Consider the following 14,711-nt stretch of genomic DNA (forward strand, 5'->3'; position numbering starts at 1 on the left):
TAATGACACCGCATAAATAAACCATCCGATTCGGGCATATCAGGAGAGAGTTAATTTTTGGCGCCGCTGCCGGGGAGCGGTAGTACGATTTAGAGCTTGTTTAGGTTACTTAGTTTTTAAGAGACCCTTTTGACGGAGACTAGCTTTGTCAGAAGTTACTAGTTTACTGTAGTTAGGTTAGATAATATTAGCTTAATTTAGTTTAATTAAAAAGTTTAAAATGGACTTCCTTATTAGTGAACCTTTAGGATGGTTTAACCTACTTAGACCGCTAAGAATTATTCCGACACATCCTTTCTTCTATCTGATATCATACATTGTACCCATCCGACGAGATCCACACTTACCTGCTGATAGTTCGACGATGGCCGCACGCATCACTCTTGCTGACATCACCAAACCCTCGTTAGAAGGATGAGGAGGACCGATACTCTATCCAGAGGTTAACGGAGCATCTTTTGTACTTAAGCATAGCATCATATAACTCATTCAGAATCACTGTCTATTCCATGGCTTACCAATTAACAATCCCAACTCTCACTTAGATATATTCCTCTCTTTATCCAACTCATATAAGCAAAACGGGGTTGAACAAGATGTAGTTCATATATATCTGTTCCCCTATTCCTTAACTCTTCATGCAAAAACCTAGTTCGAGGGGTTAGAACCCAACTCTATCACCTCATGGGAGGAAATGGCAACAACATTTTTAATCAAGTACCTTCCCCCATCAAAAAAATCAGACTTAGGAATGACATCGTAAACTTTCAACAAGCTTCTGATGAATCACTCTACACTGCATGGGAGAGATTTAAACATTTGCTTTGAAGATGCCCGAACCACTGTCTTGAGAGCTCTGATCAAATTTTGACCTTCTACAAAGGTCTGAATCTGAACAACAAGTCTGCTCTTGATACTGTTTCTCAAGGTATCTTCATGAACTTCACTGCTGACGAGGCCTGGAGATTGATCGAGGAGATGACTATGCACCATCACGATTGAAACACGGAAGAGCACATTTCATCAGTAACACCGCTTTCCGCCTCTGATCCTATCAAAATTAAAACCATCAAATTTCTCTCGGACCAAATAGAAAATCTCACCAAAGAAGTCGGAGAGCTAAAGAAACTCCCGTAACATGTGTCTCAAGTGCAATTATGCCAGAATTGTATTGAACCACATTTGGCCAAGGTATACGAGGCTGAATGTGAGGACTCTATTTTCTACTCTGATAAGATCCTAGCTTATTCGCACAACCCACCCACTAAACCCACTACCCCACCAGAGACAAGTCTAGACGATATCCTACTGCGTATCATCCACATGATCACAACAAGACAACACGCAGCTGACTTAGTCATGACTAATCACTTGAGTAGTCTTGAAAATCAAATAAGCCAACTAAATCAACGTCTCGATTCTCTAGGTTGTCCTAAAAATGACTCAAAGGTGACACATAGCCAACCTTCAGTTTCTTCTAAGGAGATGAAACTAACTAATACCCGTTCAGTAGTAGTCATTGAGTCATCACCTAAACCTACTAGGAAAACACCCATTCCATTCCTGGACCATCTCAAGCAAAGACACAACAAGATGAAATCTTTCAAGCTTGACGGTAAATTTTTGGACACTATGTCTAAAAATCCTCATAGTAAGAAGTATTTTAGGAAACTCCTATCAACCAAGGATAAGGTACCTGATATTGCATAATTCAACTACGTTTATCATAGCAATATCATTCATATTTTGGTCCTTTGGATACGATTTGGAGACGTTTTGGTGGTATTTATGTGGATTTGTGTATTTGTATCAAGAAGTGATTCGATTCGTGTTTTCAGTGTATTTGAGCGTTTTGGCCATAAGTTTCTCATGGACACGAAATTAGGTGATTCAAAGGGCTATAACTACTACTTTGATGGTTTTCTAAAGTTCTGAGCGAGTTGTTACATAAACGAGGAATAGTCGACTACAAAGATTATAATTATAGCAATAAGTGCATGTAGACTACCAAAAAACATTAGCAAAACGGTTAGTCCATGGATATATGTCCTTCACAATTTTTTTATTTTTATTTATTTTTTTTTTTTTGCTAATTTTGGAGTGGACTTTTGGTGTGAAATTAAATTTCATATAATGAGGATCAAAGTTTAAGTCAATTTTGGGCCATACATGACCCGGTTTTTATAAGAATAAAAATGGGACGGCTGGAAATTGAGAAGGCTTTATATTTGTTTTTAATCATATTATGTCATGAGGAGAGATGATTGGGCCAATACTATGGAGTGGACTAATCATGGGCTTTAAATGAATTAAGGGTTAGAACAAAAGAACTAGTTCGACAAAAAAAAAAGTTATTATTTTATTTTAGGGGGTGGCCGTGAGGTGTGGGGGGCACGGCTGAGCCGAATCCCTTTTGGGGTTTTTGTTCGTGAACTGCAAAGAAAAAAAGAAACAAGAGGCAAATTAAATTAGTGATTTTGATTGCTCCTTATTTGGTGTTTGTTAGCGTGAAACAGAGATCAAAGAAGGAGAGTGTCTTTTTATTTTTTATAATCAATTTATTATACACTCTCCAATCAGTTAACTCATACTCAATATTATTTTGGTGATTGTTTTCGAATACATATTTTATTATTGCTACTTTAATCTATTTATTCATGTCTATGTGGATGATGATTTATTTATGCGGTAATAATTTGTGTGTGTATTCAATTTATTTTATGGTCATGAGCTAAAAACTTTATGCTTGTCCAGATTAATAACAGAGGTTTTGGATGTTATGATTTATGATTTATGAACTTATGCAAGTTTATTTCAATAGTTTGAATAAAAGATCGATTCTTATTGATGTTTAACTTTATGAACTTGATTGATTAGTGTATTTGTTTGATAAAGAGAACTCTTGTTGATTTAATACACTAGTTTACAATTGATTTGTCTTAATTGGTTGTTTGCTAAACCGGACCAAGGGGTAAATTAAGTTTAAACGGTTAGACGATATAGGGGTGAATTGTGTAGAGCGAACGCAAAGGCAACTGTTATTTAAATCTTTGATCTATTTAATTAATTAGTCACAAACGAAAAGGTCTTAGGTGCCAGGGAACCCTACATCTAGTAATTCTAGTTTGAATACTTGCTAAAGAGAACTCTTGGCAGTTCGACTGAGTAATTTGCATGTATTGAGTCTTAAATCGGGCTAAAGTATAAAAACATCCAATTCCGAGGGTAAAAGGTCTAGACGAGCATTTTCATTCCATTTGATATTAAAACTATCTTAATTGCTTTCTTGTTTTACTTTTTATAAATCTAAAATCCAAAAATATTGTTTTTATTTTCAAATCAAATCTTGATTTGGCTAATCATTAAATAGCCACAAAACCCATTATCTCGTACTTTCAATTTTAATAGGTTAACTTAGTTTATTTTCATTAGTTGCAATCTTAATTCTCACTTTTAAACTGTCCTTGGAACGATTTTGGATTTACCAACTTTATACTATTGCACGATCAGGTACACTACCCGTTAGTGTATAGTAATCTTTAAACCTTTATTTTCCAACATAATTTATATATGCGATTTTACACATCAGTACCCGAAGTACCCAATGTCCCACTGAACGCGGGTTGTTCAGCCATTATCTTAAATACTCTTCCTGAAAAACTAGGAGACACAGGAAGATTTACCCTTCCTTGTTCTATCTACCAATCTGATACTATCTATTCTCTCGCTGACCTTGGTGCCAGCATCAATCTCATGCCCTACTCACTGTTCCAGAGACTCGAAATTGGAAACCTTAACCCTACCAAAATGAGTATCCAGCTAGCTGACCAATCCACTAGATATCCTAAGGGAATAGCTGAGAACGTCATGGTTAAGATTGACAAATTCGTCTTTTCGACTGACTTTGTGGTTATTGATGTTATGCGAGGTGTATATGAAATAGTTATATTTTTACTACGAAATACTATTAAATACAATACAATTTTACACAAGTTATTTATTTATTATTAGAGTAGATATATCTAAACTTTGCTACAACACTATAGGAAGTGTACCTAATCGTACAGTAGTGTAGTTTTTAGTAAGTCCTGTTCGTTCCGCAGGGAGCTAGCCAAGTTAACGCTATATTTTTTTAAAAACTATATTTGTGTGTGTGTGTATATATATATATATATATATATATATATATATATATATATATATATATATATATATATATATATATATATATATAAGTGGTATTATTATTATAAAAGGAGGTTTTTACCGTTTAATGACCGGTTTGTCGATTTTATGTCTTAAGTCGCAATTAAAACCTAATGTAAAATATTAAATATAAATACAACTTAATTTAAAGCGTAAAGTAAATGACAATAAATAAAAATTCGATAATTAAAAGTGCGATAAATAAAATGACAATAAATAAAAGTGCGATAATTTAAAGTACGATGAGATATAAAATAAACGAATTACGCTTATTTAAACTTCCGTAATCATGATGTTTGGAGTATTGATTTTAATTTATTACCATGGGTTAATTGTCCTTTATCCTGGATTATTCGATATATCCATACGGTTTTTGTCCATAACAGTCCATCAGTCATAAATATAAAGTGCGAGTGTCCTCGTCAAATTATCCTTATACCCGAAGTCAAATATTCCAACTAATTGGGGACTTAAACTTGTAACAAGGTCTTAATACTTTGTTTAATAATTACACTAGGATATCGACTGCGTGCAATCCAAGGTTTTAATACTTTATTAACAATTACACCAAGTGTCCTTGTATGTAATCCACCCCTGTTTTAATGAGTCCATTGACTATTAATCCATTCCCGTGTCGGGTTAAATGAACGATTATTAGTACTTATAAATACCCCGCCCATCGTGTCCGATCGAGTGTATATGGTTATTATTAGATACGTAAAATTGTAAATCTCTATATTAAATTAACGAACTATCATTCAGTTAAACAAATAATAAGTCCATTAATAGCCCATAGTCCAATTTCCACAAGTGTCGGTCTTTTGTCCAAACCCCAATTATGGTACAAAGCCCAATTACCCAATCTTTAATATTTAGCCCAACATCATGATTACTTCGATTTAAATAAGCATAATAATAACTTAGCTACGAGACATTAATTTAAAAAGGTTGAACATAACTTACAATGAGTATTAATAGCGTAGCGTTACACGAACAGAATTTTGACTTACAAACTTAAAATATTCGCCACTATAACCTTATTATTATTAAACTTAAATTAAAATTAAAATTATAAAATATAAATATAAATATATCGTAGATAGATAGATAGAAAAATGTGTGTTATATTTCAGCCAGAAATCGTGAGATTTATAGGACTTGGCATGCTACAGGAAGCCATGCGGCCGCATGGTTTTTGTGTCTCCAGGCCATGCGATCGCATGGCCAGCTGGATCAGACCACATTCACTTGTTTGCTAGTTTGCCGACGGTTTTTAATATATAATATAATATATATATAATTTTAAGAATTATTTATATATTATATTATATTATATTCATGTGCATAGTTGACTTGTTATTTTAGCTCCGTTGCGTCGCGCGTTGATAGTTGGTTCATGTCCCGGTTCCGGATTTTCGAACGTCCTTGCGTACTATTTAATATCTTGTACTTTGCATTTTGCGGATTGTACTCTTGTAATTTTGAGACGTTTCTCATCAATAAATTGAACCACTTGGATTGTACTTTGTATTTTTTAGATTTTTGGTCGTTTGTGTCTTCAAATCGTCGAATCTATCTTTTATCTTCACCTTTTATTATTTAAACGAATATCACTTGTAAATAGAACAATTGCAACTAAAAGCTTGTCTTTCTTGAGGGATAATGCTATGAAATATATGTTCGTTTTTAGCATTATCATATATTCTCACACTTGAGCGTTGCTTGTCCTCAAGCAATATAGAACTTGAATATAACTTTACTAGAATCACTTCTTTATTCTTCACACTTTGTACATCAGTGATTTCAATACGGCGGTATGAACAATGGTAGTAACGATGTGGTTTACAGTCTCACATGACTATAAAAATTTAGATCCTTTAAGAAATTGGATCTTTATGAAAACATTTGATCTTTTGAAAATTCAATCTAGCTTTTACCCTAGATAAGTTTTCCGGAATAACCCTTCACCGGTGTTTGCAAATTGTTTTTGTGGGTTTTGTGGGTTTCAGATTTTAAAATTTTAGCTTAAAACTTATGGTTTTGTGTCACCCACTTGCTAAACTTGTATTGGGAAAGCAACACGTCCAGTTTACTTGATCCGTATATTACCTTTCTGTAAACTACCGTCCGGTTGTAAAGAAAAGCGTTGAACAAGCAACTGTTAAGGCAATGTCTAATGACATGCTTTTGATTATGGTCTATATCGTGTTAGATGCAATTACTATCCTTTGTAGGAGAAATAGTAAAGATCGCCTTATAATTTTTTGGTCTGGCACAATGCTATGCAACCACCGTTCTTACGGTTGACACCCGATTTGGTTCAGGTGACCTAATGAATTCCGGTGAATTCTTAGTATTTTACGCTCATTGGTATTGAACGCATTGAAAATGGGTTTTTAGAAAACAAATCGATTTGTAATTTAATCAAAATATTTTCTCGTTCAAACTCGAGTTTAGATATCATAGAATTCCATGAGTTTGTAATTCTCAATCTTTAAGGTCAATCTCAAGGATTGAGTAATATCAGGCTTAAAAGCTGATTTTTAATCTTTAAGGAGACTATCCTTTCTGGGGATCTGATTCATTAGTCTTATAAGCTAAATTGCACGGTGCCCCCCATTGTACGAGATAGATCCTCTCATGGTTAGGATAAGTCTGACCACTTGGCGTCCCTGTTTGATGCTGAGGTCCGTGGATTTCCAGGTGATTTTCGAGAAAACTTTTCAAGGTTTTTCGTAGACTCTACAACTGGTCTGGACGACAACTTCCTGACCTAAATCAAGAAGCGCGTGTCTTTTTCTCGGAAGACTTTACTTCCTTTTAAATTCCATTTATATTACAATAAACTAAGTACAACTGATTAATATTGTCCAAAACAAAAGTATCTTCAATTATTTGTACAAAAATATGTGATATATATTCTAAATAACTTGGTAAATTTTTCCCACACTTGACTTTTATTTTCATTTCTTTGCCTTTTTATTCTCCTCTATTCCATTTTAAATGAATTCAAGCATTTTGGGTTGTTTCTCAATTTATGTCCTTTCCGAGGTAACAATAATTTCGGTGTTAACACCTAGTTTTATCGTTCATAAATATGTATAAACATGATTTTGAATTCATTTATTTGAAAAAAAAATTTAAAAATTTTACTAGAAGTGGGTAGTCAGTATATAAGACTAGGGCTGTTCTTTATTATCAAAGAGCACTAGATTCTAATACAACTACTGCGTTACTAGTATTTTTAATGGTAACCAAGTGTTTAAATTAAAATTTTAAAACCCGAAAGAATTTAACCCCTTCCCACACTTAAGATCTTGCAATGCCCTCATTTGCAAGAAATCAGTAACAATTTAAATTATTGAGGGTGATTAGTGTAAAAAGATGATTTAAGATCTTACCAAAGTTTTCAAACATATTGTTGTTTGTGTTGAATGATAAATGGTGCACATCATTTGTTCATTCCGTCTGTTGTTACATCACACTTGTTTTTCGTTTTGTCGTCAAAATTAATAGCTTTTGCTGAACTTAATGTCAGTCTTTGAAAATGCGCTGTTTTACCCTGTTGTGTACATGAGATAAAATACATACAATACAAATATAAACATGCATGGTAATTTGAAATGGGACTTAATATCCCACTTTCAAATTACAAAAATGAAATATTAGTACAAAATAATAAAAATATTAAACATTACATTAAAGTATCAAAATGTTAAATGTTTAACATAAATAGATAAAATAATAAAAGAGAAGACATCACCAATGGAACACTATTGATTTGGATAGGGTTCCAGTTCATATCATCGTTTGGGTTCCATGGTTGGTGATATGTGTTCTGGTATGCTTAATTGGGGTCGTACAGGTCAAAGGGTGGTCGCATGTCGGGCTGATTCGGTGGATAGTAAGCAGGTCGAGTCGGGATGTAGCTATTTAGTACATGATATGATAGCTGGCTCATGATTTGGTGATGATGAACTTGCCAGCTATCGTGTTGGCGTCGCCTGGAAGTCTCATACTCATTCGCTGCTTGCCACTGCTCATACCGACGATGCCTATCCTCATTAGTCATTTCTACCTCATATATACGCTGGAAAACATCAGTAGCACTATCCCTAATGACATCCGCTTCCTCAATTTCCTCATCCGAACCCCTCTCTACCTGTGGATGGCGGCCCTAATATGGTATTGCCTGATTGCGTCTCCTAGTCAATACCTTTCCACCTTGATAGACTTGCACACCTAAAGTCTCGTCCTGTTCCCTACATACCATCATCGGACCCCCTTGATCCCTATCTACACCTAAATACTCTCCAATGATAGTAACAAAAATACCTCCTCCTATTATTCCCCCTTCCTGTATACCTTCCACCATTTTGGACAGATAAAAACCAACACAGTAGGGGGATATTAACAAAGCTTCTAGTGTTTCGAATGCACTTAAGGTAAAATAAATCGTGTAAGGTCATTTTCTCCTTGTTGTTACCGCTTTGTGTAATCGAGTTTGCTAAGAATCTATGTATTATACGAAGCTCGGCTTTATTAATATCTAAATAGGAGTGTATTCCTCCCCGCGTAAACACATTAAAATTTGACATACGCCTCCAGATGGCGTTAGCGTCAAAATTTCTATCTACCCGCTCACCATGATAAATCAAATTTGTACAATCAGGTGATAGTAATTCAGCGTTAGTGTAAATCTGTAAAGCCCTGGCCATGTCTAGCATGGATATCCTGTACATCCTACGGCCAAGTAAAAATCTAAGAAAACTCTTATCGTCTAACCTATCTACATCTTTATTAAAAGCTATAGTACTCATTAGCTCAACACACCACTCTTTATATACAGGCCTACGAGTGGTAAATAAACGTTCCCAATCAGTAAAAGAAGAGTTGCCATACCTTTGGATTAGATGCTGCCTAACTGGCTTAGCTAGGTGGACCCTTTCCAAAGGCTCCCAATCTATCACCCTTGGAACTTCTACATTTTTGGTCCAAAGCTTAAATTTGTTACTTTGGTACGTCGGGTAATCTCTCCAACTTCTATCAATCCTTAAATTGGGATGCAACTGTTCTTCATGAATTGTTGGGTGTCCTATTATATGGTGAACGGGAAATACTACGTAAGTAATAAAAAATTGTGGCTCCGGCTCATAGTATGGCACGTGTTGATCATAATGTTGTTGTTGTTCAGGTTGGTGTTCTGGTTCGTGATATTGCATATCTGGCTGTGGTTCCGGATCAGGTTGCGTAGACAATGATGCACCGTCCGTATCTGTATTTCTCTACAAAACACGTTAAACACAAAATTTGTGCATCCAAATATGCATTAGTGTTAGCAAAATAACAAATTAAAACAATTACAATAACATATTTAATCCGTATTAAACTTATACTCATTTTTATATTTTTATCAATTCTACACTTTTTCAAATAAGCATATATGAAAATGTTTACAAAGTTCATAAGCTTTTATCTCAAATAACATGTTAAAATAATCATTACTAGCAATTAAACAAGTTTCAAATGGCATTTGTATCAAATTAATCAAGTTCATGAATTTTAGACTTAAAAAGTCCACTTTAATTCTCAAAAATTATGTTTAGGATCAATGTTTGGATCATTTAACTACCTAAACATGTTACACTACTTAATTTAGCAATAATTCATGACAAAAATTGGCCATAACCTGTTTATATCAAAAAGACCCAAATTGCTCAAGAACACAAACCATAGATTTCTAAAAATTTTGAAGTTTTTGGCTTCAAATCATGTTAAATAGCATCAATCTAGGTTATACATGCATAATATACTAACAATTTAACTCTAATTACACTAGAAATTAACAAAATCAAATTATTGTAATTAATTAAAATTATCACAAAAAGTAGGAAATTTATGAGTTTAGGGGTGAAATTTTTACCATCCTGCTTCCCCATCTGAGAAAAGACATGATTATATCGGATTATAGCAAGAAATTTGGTGAAGTTTGGTGAAAAATTGGTGATTTTAGAGTGGATTTGGGTGTGTGTTCGTATGGTTGTGTGTGTGATTGTGGAGAGACAGAGACCAGCTCGCTGGCCTTTTTGATCCTGACCAGATTTTAAGGGCCATGCGATCGCATGGTTTTTCTGGGTAAACCCCATGCGATCGCATGGGGTCTGATATATTTTTAATTTTTTAATGTTTTTGCATACTTTAGATCAATGAGATTAAAAATAATGATAATAAAATTTCTCGTCTCGCCCTCGGGTAAAGCAATTTCGGTTCAACGACCTAGTCTTCAACTCACGATGAATTTTTAAATATCAAATTTTTAACTTAATGAAATAAAGTAAATTTTTGTTTTTTAATTCACATCAAACTTAAATTTAAAATGCATAAAATTAAAAATTCATATTAATATTATTAATATTTTTATACATTAATTTTACAAACTTATATTGAAAATATTAAAAATATTTAAAAACTTAAATATATTGATTTTAAAAATTTTCAATAATAATTTAATATTAATTTAAAAAACAAGGTAAAAATTAAAATGAAAAATCTTTTTGGTCTTTTATCCCACTTTAATCAATCAAATATTATCAAAAATATACGTCCCTCTTTTTGGTAAAGTAATTTCGGCTATATTATATAGTTTTACTCCTGACGAATTGCTGAAATATTTTGAATTGATTAATTAAAGATATTTATACCTTATGAATAAAAGGTAAATTTCACAGTGATGTAATAAATTTTTGTATGATGTCAATAAGTTCGGTTTTGCATACCTAATTTTATTGAATATCAATTTAATACTTTATAGCGAACGATTCAGCGTTTATTATCAAAAGGTTAAAAGCAATAAAATAAAATAAAAACTGTACATACTTACCTATCAGAAAGAATTCTCAGAGACCTGCTTTAGCCGACTCATAGGAGAGTCGTGTGATTTGGTTTTTCATAGCTACATAAGCGTAACCTCGATTCTTCAATAACTTTTCTTCTAAACATATGAACAGTCCTTCTCTGCATAGAGTAACAAATTCGGTATTTGAATATGTTTGATTGTTCGAACATTTACCTTCGTGTGACCATTTTCCGCATTTATGACATCTTTTAAGGTGTCGTGCTCTTCTTTTTGTTGCGAATTTTGATTTTCCTTTACCAAAATGTATCTTATTATGATTGTTCCAGAGTTCTTTCCTTACTTCGTCCATTTTGCCTCTTATGAAGGATACCAGTTCACTCGGGAAAGTGTTATTATTACGTAAAGTAATCATAGCGTGTAGTAGTAGACCATGGTTCAGATCAAAGGAATTCTTCATCTCGTAAAATCTAAAAAATAAAAATTCAGAATGGAGGGAGAAGACTAGTTCTTTAGGGTCTGCTAGGGAAAGACCATGCGGATTCCATTTTCGAAAACTACACGAAAACAGAAAATCTAACTCTAACAGGAATATATATTATCCTTAAAAAAGACTTGATTCTCCCCATACTTAGTTAGCTGTGGCGTTGAAATTGTGATTAACTTCGTTTTCATTTTCCATTGGACCATGTATGTAATGTTTAACTCTGTCACCATTAACTTTAAATTCAATCCCATTTGAATTTATCAACTCTATTGTTCCATATGGGAAAACTCTTTTGACTATGAATGGTCCAGACCATCTTGATTTCAATTTTCCATGAAATAGCTTGAATCGTGAATTGAAAAGAAGAACTCTGTCTCCTTCCTTAAATTCTTTTGAACTTCTGATTCTTTTATCATGTCATTTCTTCGTTCTTTCTTTATAGATTAACGAATTTTCATATGCTTCATGTCTTAATTCTTCTAATTCGTTTAATTGACTTTACCGTAAACGTCCGGCTTCATGTAAATCAAGATTACATGTCTTCAAAGCCCAAAATGCTTTGTGCTCAATTTCTACTGGAAGGTGACATGCTTTTCCGTAAACAAGTTTAAAAGGTGTGGTTCCAATTGGAGTTTTGTAGGCTGTTCTAAAAGCCCAGAGTGCATCCTCCAATTTATTGGACCATTTCTTCGGATTTAATCCTACGGTTTTCTCTAGAATACGTTTTAAAGCTCGGTTGGTATTTTCAACTTTTCCACTTGTTTGTGGATAATAAGCGGTTGAGATTTTATGAGTAACTCCATATCTTTTGAGAACTTTCTCAAGTTGATTATTACAAAAATGAGTACCCCGATCACTTATTAAAGCTTTCGGTGTTCAAACCAAGCAAAAAGACGTTTTAAAAAATTGACTACAATTCGTGCATCGTTAGTTGGGAGAGCTTGTGCTTCCGCCCATTTAGATACGTAATCAATGGCAACGAGAATGTAGATATTATTATGAGATTTTGGAAATGGACCCATAAAGTCAATACCCCAAACGTCAAGTACTTCACATACTTGAATGACATTTTGTGGCATTTCATCATGTTGACTTATTTTTCCGGCCCTTTGACAAGCATCACAGAATTTACAAAGAAGGTGTGCGTCTTTGAAAATTGTAGGCCAATAGAATCCAGTGTCGTAAACTTTTCTTGCTATAAGTTGAGGCCCATAATGCCCTCCCGTTGGTCCTGTGTGACAATGGTTTAAGATTTGACTAGCTTCATCCCCGAATACACATCGGCGTATTATTCCATCGGGACAACTTTTAAACAAATATGGATCTTCCCAAAAATAGTGTTTTATATCACTAAAGAATTTCTTTCATTTTTGGTATGACAACCCTTTTTCATGGAATCCACATACTAAGTAGTTTGCATAGTCTGCAAACCATGGAATTTCATTATAATTAATCTTCAAAAGATATTCATCAGGAAAGTTGTCTTGTATGGCCGATTCATTTAGAACTTCTAATTCAGTATTTTCAAGACGAGAAAGATGATCAGCGGCGAGATTTTCTACTCCCTTTTTGTCTCGGATCTCAATATCAAAATCTTGTAAGAGTAAGATCCAACGGATTAATCGTGGTTTGGCATCTTGTTTTGAAAATAGGTATCTAAGAGCAGAATGGTCAGTATAGACCACCGTTTTTGCTAGAATGAGATATGAAAGAAATTTGTCAAAAGCAAAGACAATAGCAAGGAGTTCTTTTTCAGTATTTGTGTAGTTCGTTTGTGCTCCTTGTAACGTCTTACTAGCGTAATAAATAGGTTGAAATCATTTTTCAATCCTTTGTCCTAAAACGGATCCCATTGCAAAATCACTTACATCGCACATAAGTTCAAATGGTAAATTCCAATTTGGAGTTATCATGATCGACGCATTAGTGAGTTTTTCTTTAAGAATATTAAAAGATTTGATGCATTCATCCGAAAAGATGAATGGAGCATCTTTTTCTAGGAGTTTATTCATACGAGTGGCAATTTTAGAAAAATCTTTTATGAAACGTCGGTAAAAACCGGCATGCCCTAGAAAACTCCTAACTCCTCTAACATTTGTGGGATGTGGAAGTTTAGCAATTACATCTACTTTAGCTCTATCCACTTCAATTTCTTCCTTTGAAATTTATGACCAAGAATGATGCCTTCTCTAACCATGAAATGGCATTTCTCCCAATTAAGAACTAGATTTTATTGCTCGCATCTAATAAGCATTCGTTCAAGATTAACGAGACATGTTTCAAAAGTATCATCGAAGAGTGAAAAGTCATCCATGAAAACTTCCATGCATTCTTCTATCATGTCGTGAAAAATCGCCATCATGCACCTTTGAAAAGTTGCAGGGGCGTTGAAAAGTCCAAATGGCATGCGTTTGTAAGAAAAAGTACCATAAGGGCACGTGAACGTGGTTTTCTCTTGGTCCTCGGGTGCTATTGGAATTTTAAAATATCCGAAAAAACCGTCAAGAAAACAATAGTAACTATTCCCAGCTAACCTTTCCAACATTTGATCAATGAAAGGTAAGGAAAAGTGATCTTTTCTGGTGGCGTCATTTAATTTTTTTCTATAATCAATACAAACACGCCATCCTGTTACAGTCCTAGTAGGAATAAGCTCATCTTTTTCATTTTTGATGACAGTCATGCCACCCTTCTTAGGCACGCATTGAACTGGGCTTACCCATGGACTATCAGAGATTGGATAAATTAAACCTGCATCTAGCAGTTTAATAATTTCTTTTTTAACAACATCTTGCATATTAGGATTTAGTCTTCGTTGGCGTTGCACATATGTTTTATGGCCTTCTTCCATAAGGATTTTATGTGTGCAATATGAAGGACTTATGTCTTTAATGTCATGAATCTTCCATGCAATAGCTGGTTTATGAGCTTTTAGCACAGAAATGAGTTGAGATTTTTCATTTTCCGTAAGAGAAAACGATATTATTACAGGTAATTCAGATTTACCATGTAAATAAGCGTATTCCAAATGGTTTGGAAGTGGCTTTAACTCTAATGTCGGTGGTTTTTCTATCGATGATTTATATTGATATCTGTCTTCTTCTTTTAGCATTTGAAGTTCTTCTATTGTTGGTTCGTATCCATTAGCCATAAGTGCGGCTTACA

General features: G+C 33.9%; 1 non-coding gene across 1 annotated transcript; it reads right to left on the reverse strand.

Moving 5' to 3' along the window:
• Positions 1-741: 741 nt before the first annotated feature.
• LOC139865337 (small nucleolar RNA R71) lies at positions 742-848 on the reverse strand. Its single transcript, XR_011764863.1, has one exon. It is a non-coding gene; the product is annotated as a small nucleolar RNA R71 (small nucleolar RNA).
• Between the last annotated feature and the right edge of the window lie 13,863 nt (positions 849-14,711).

The sequence above is a fragment of the Rutidosis leptorrhynchoides genome, chromosome 8 (genome assembly GCF_046630445.1).
Source record: "Rutidosis leptorrhynchoides isolate AG116_Rl617_1_P2 chromosome 8, CSIRO_AGI_Rlap_v1, whole genome shotgun sequence".
Classification (NCBI taxonomy): domain Eukaryota; kingdom Viridiplantae; phylum Streptophyta; class Magnoliopsida; order Asterales; family Asteraceae; genus Rutidosis; species Rutidosis leptorrhynchoides.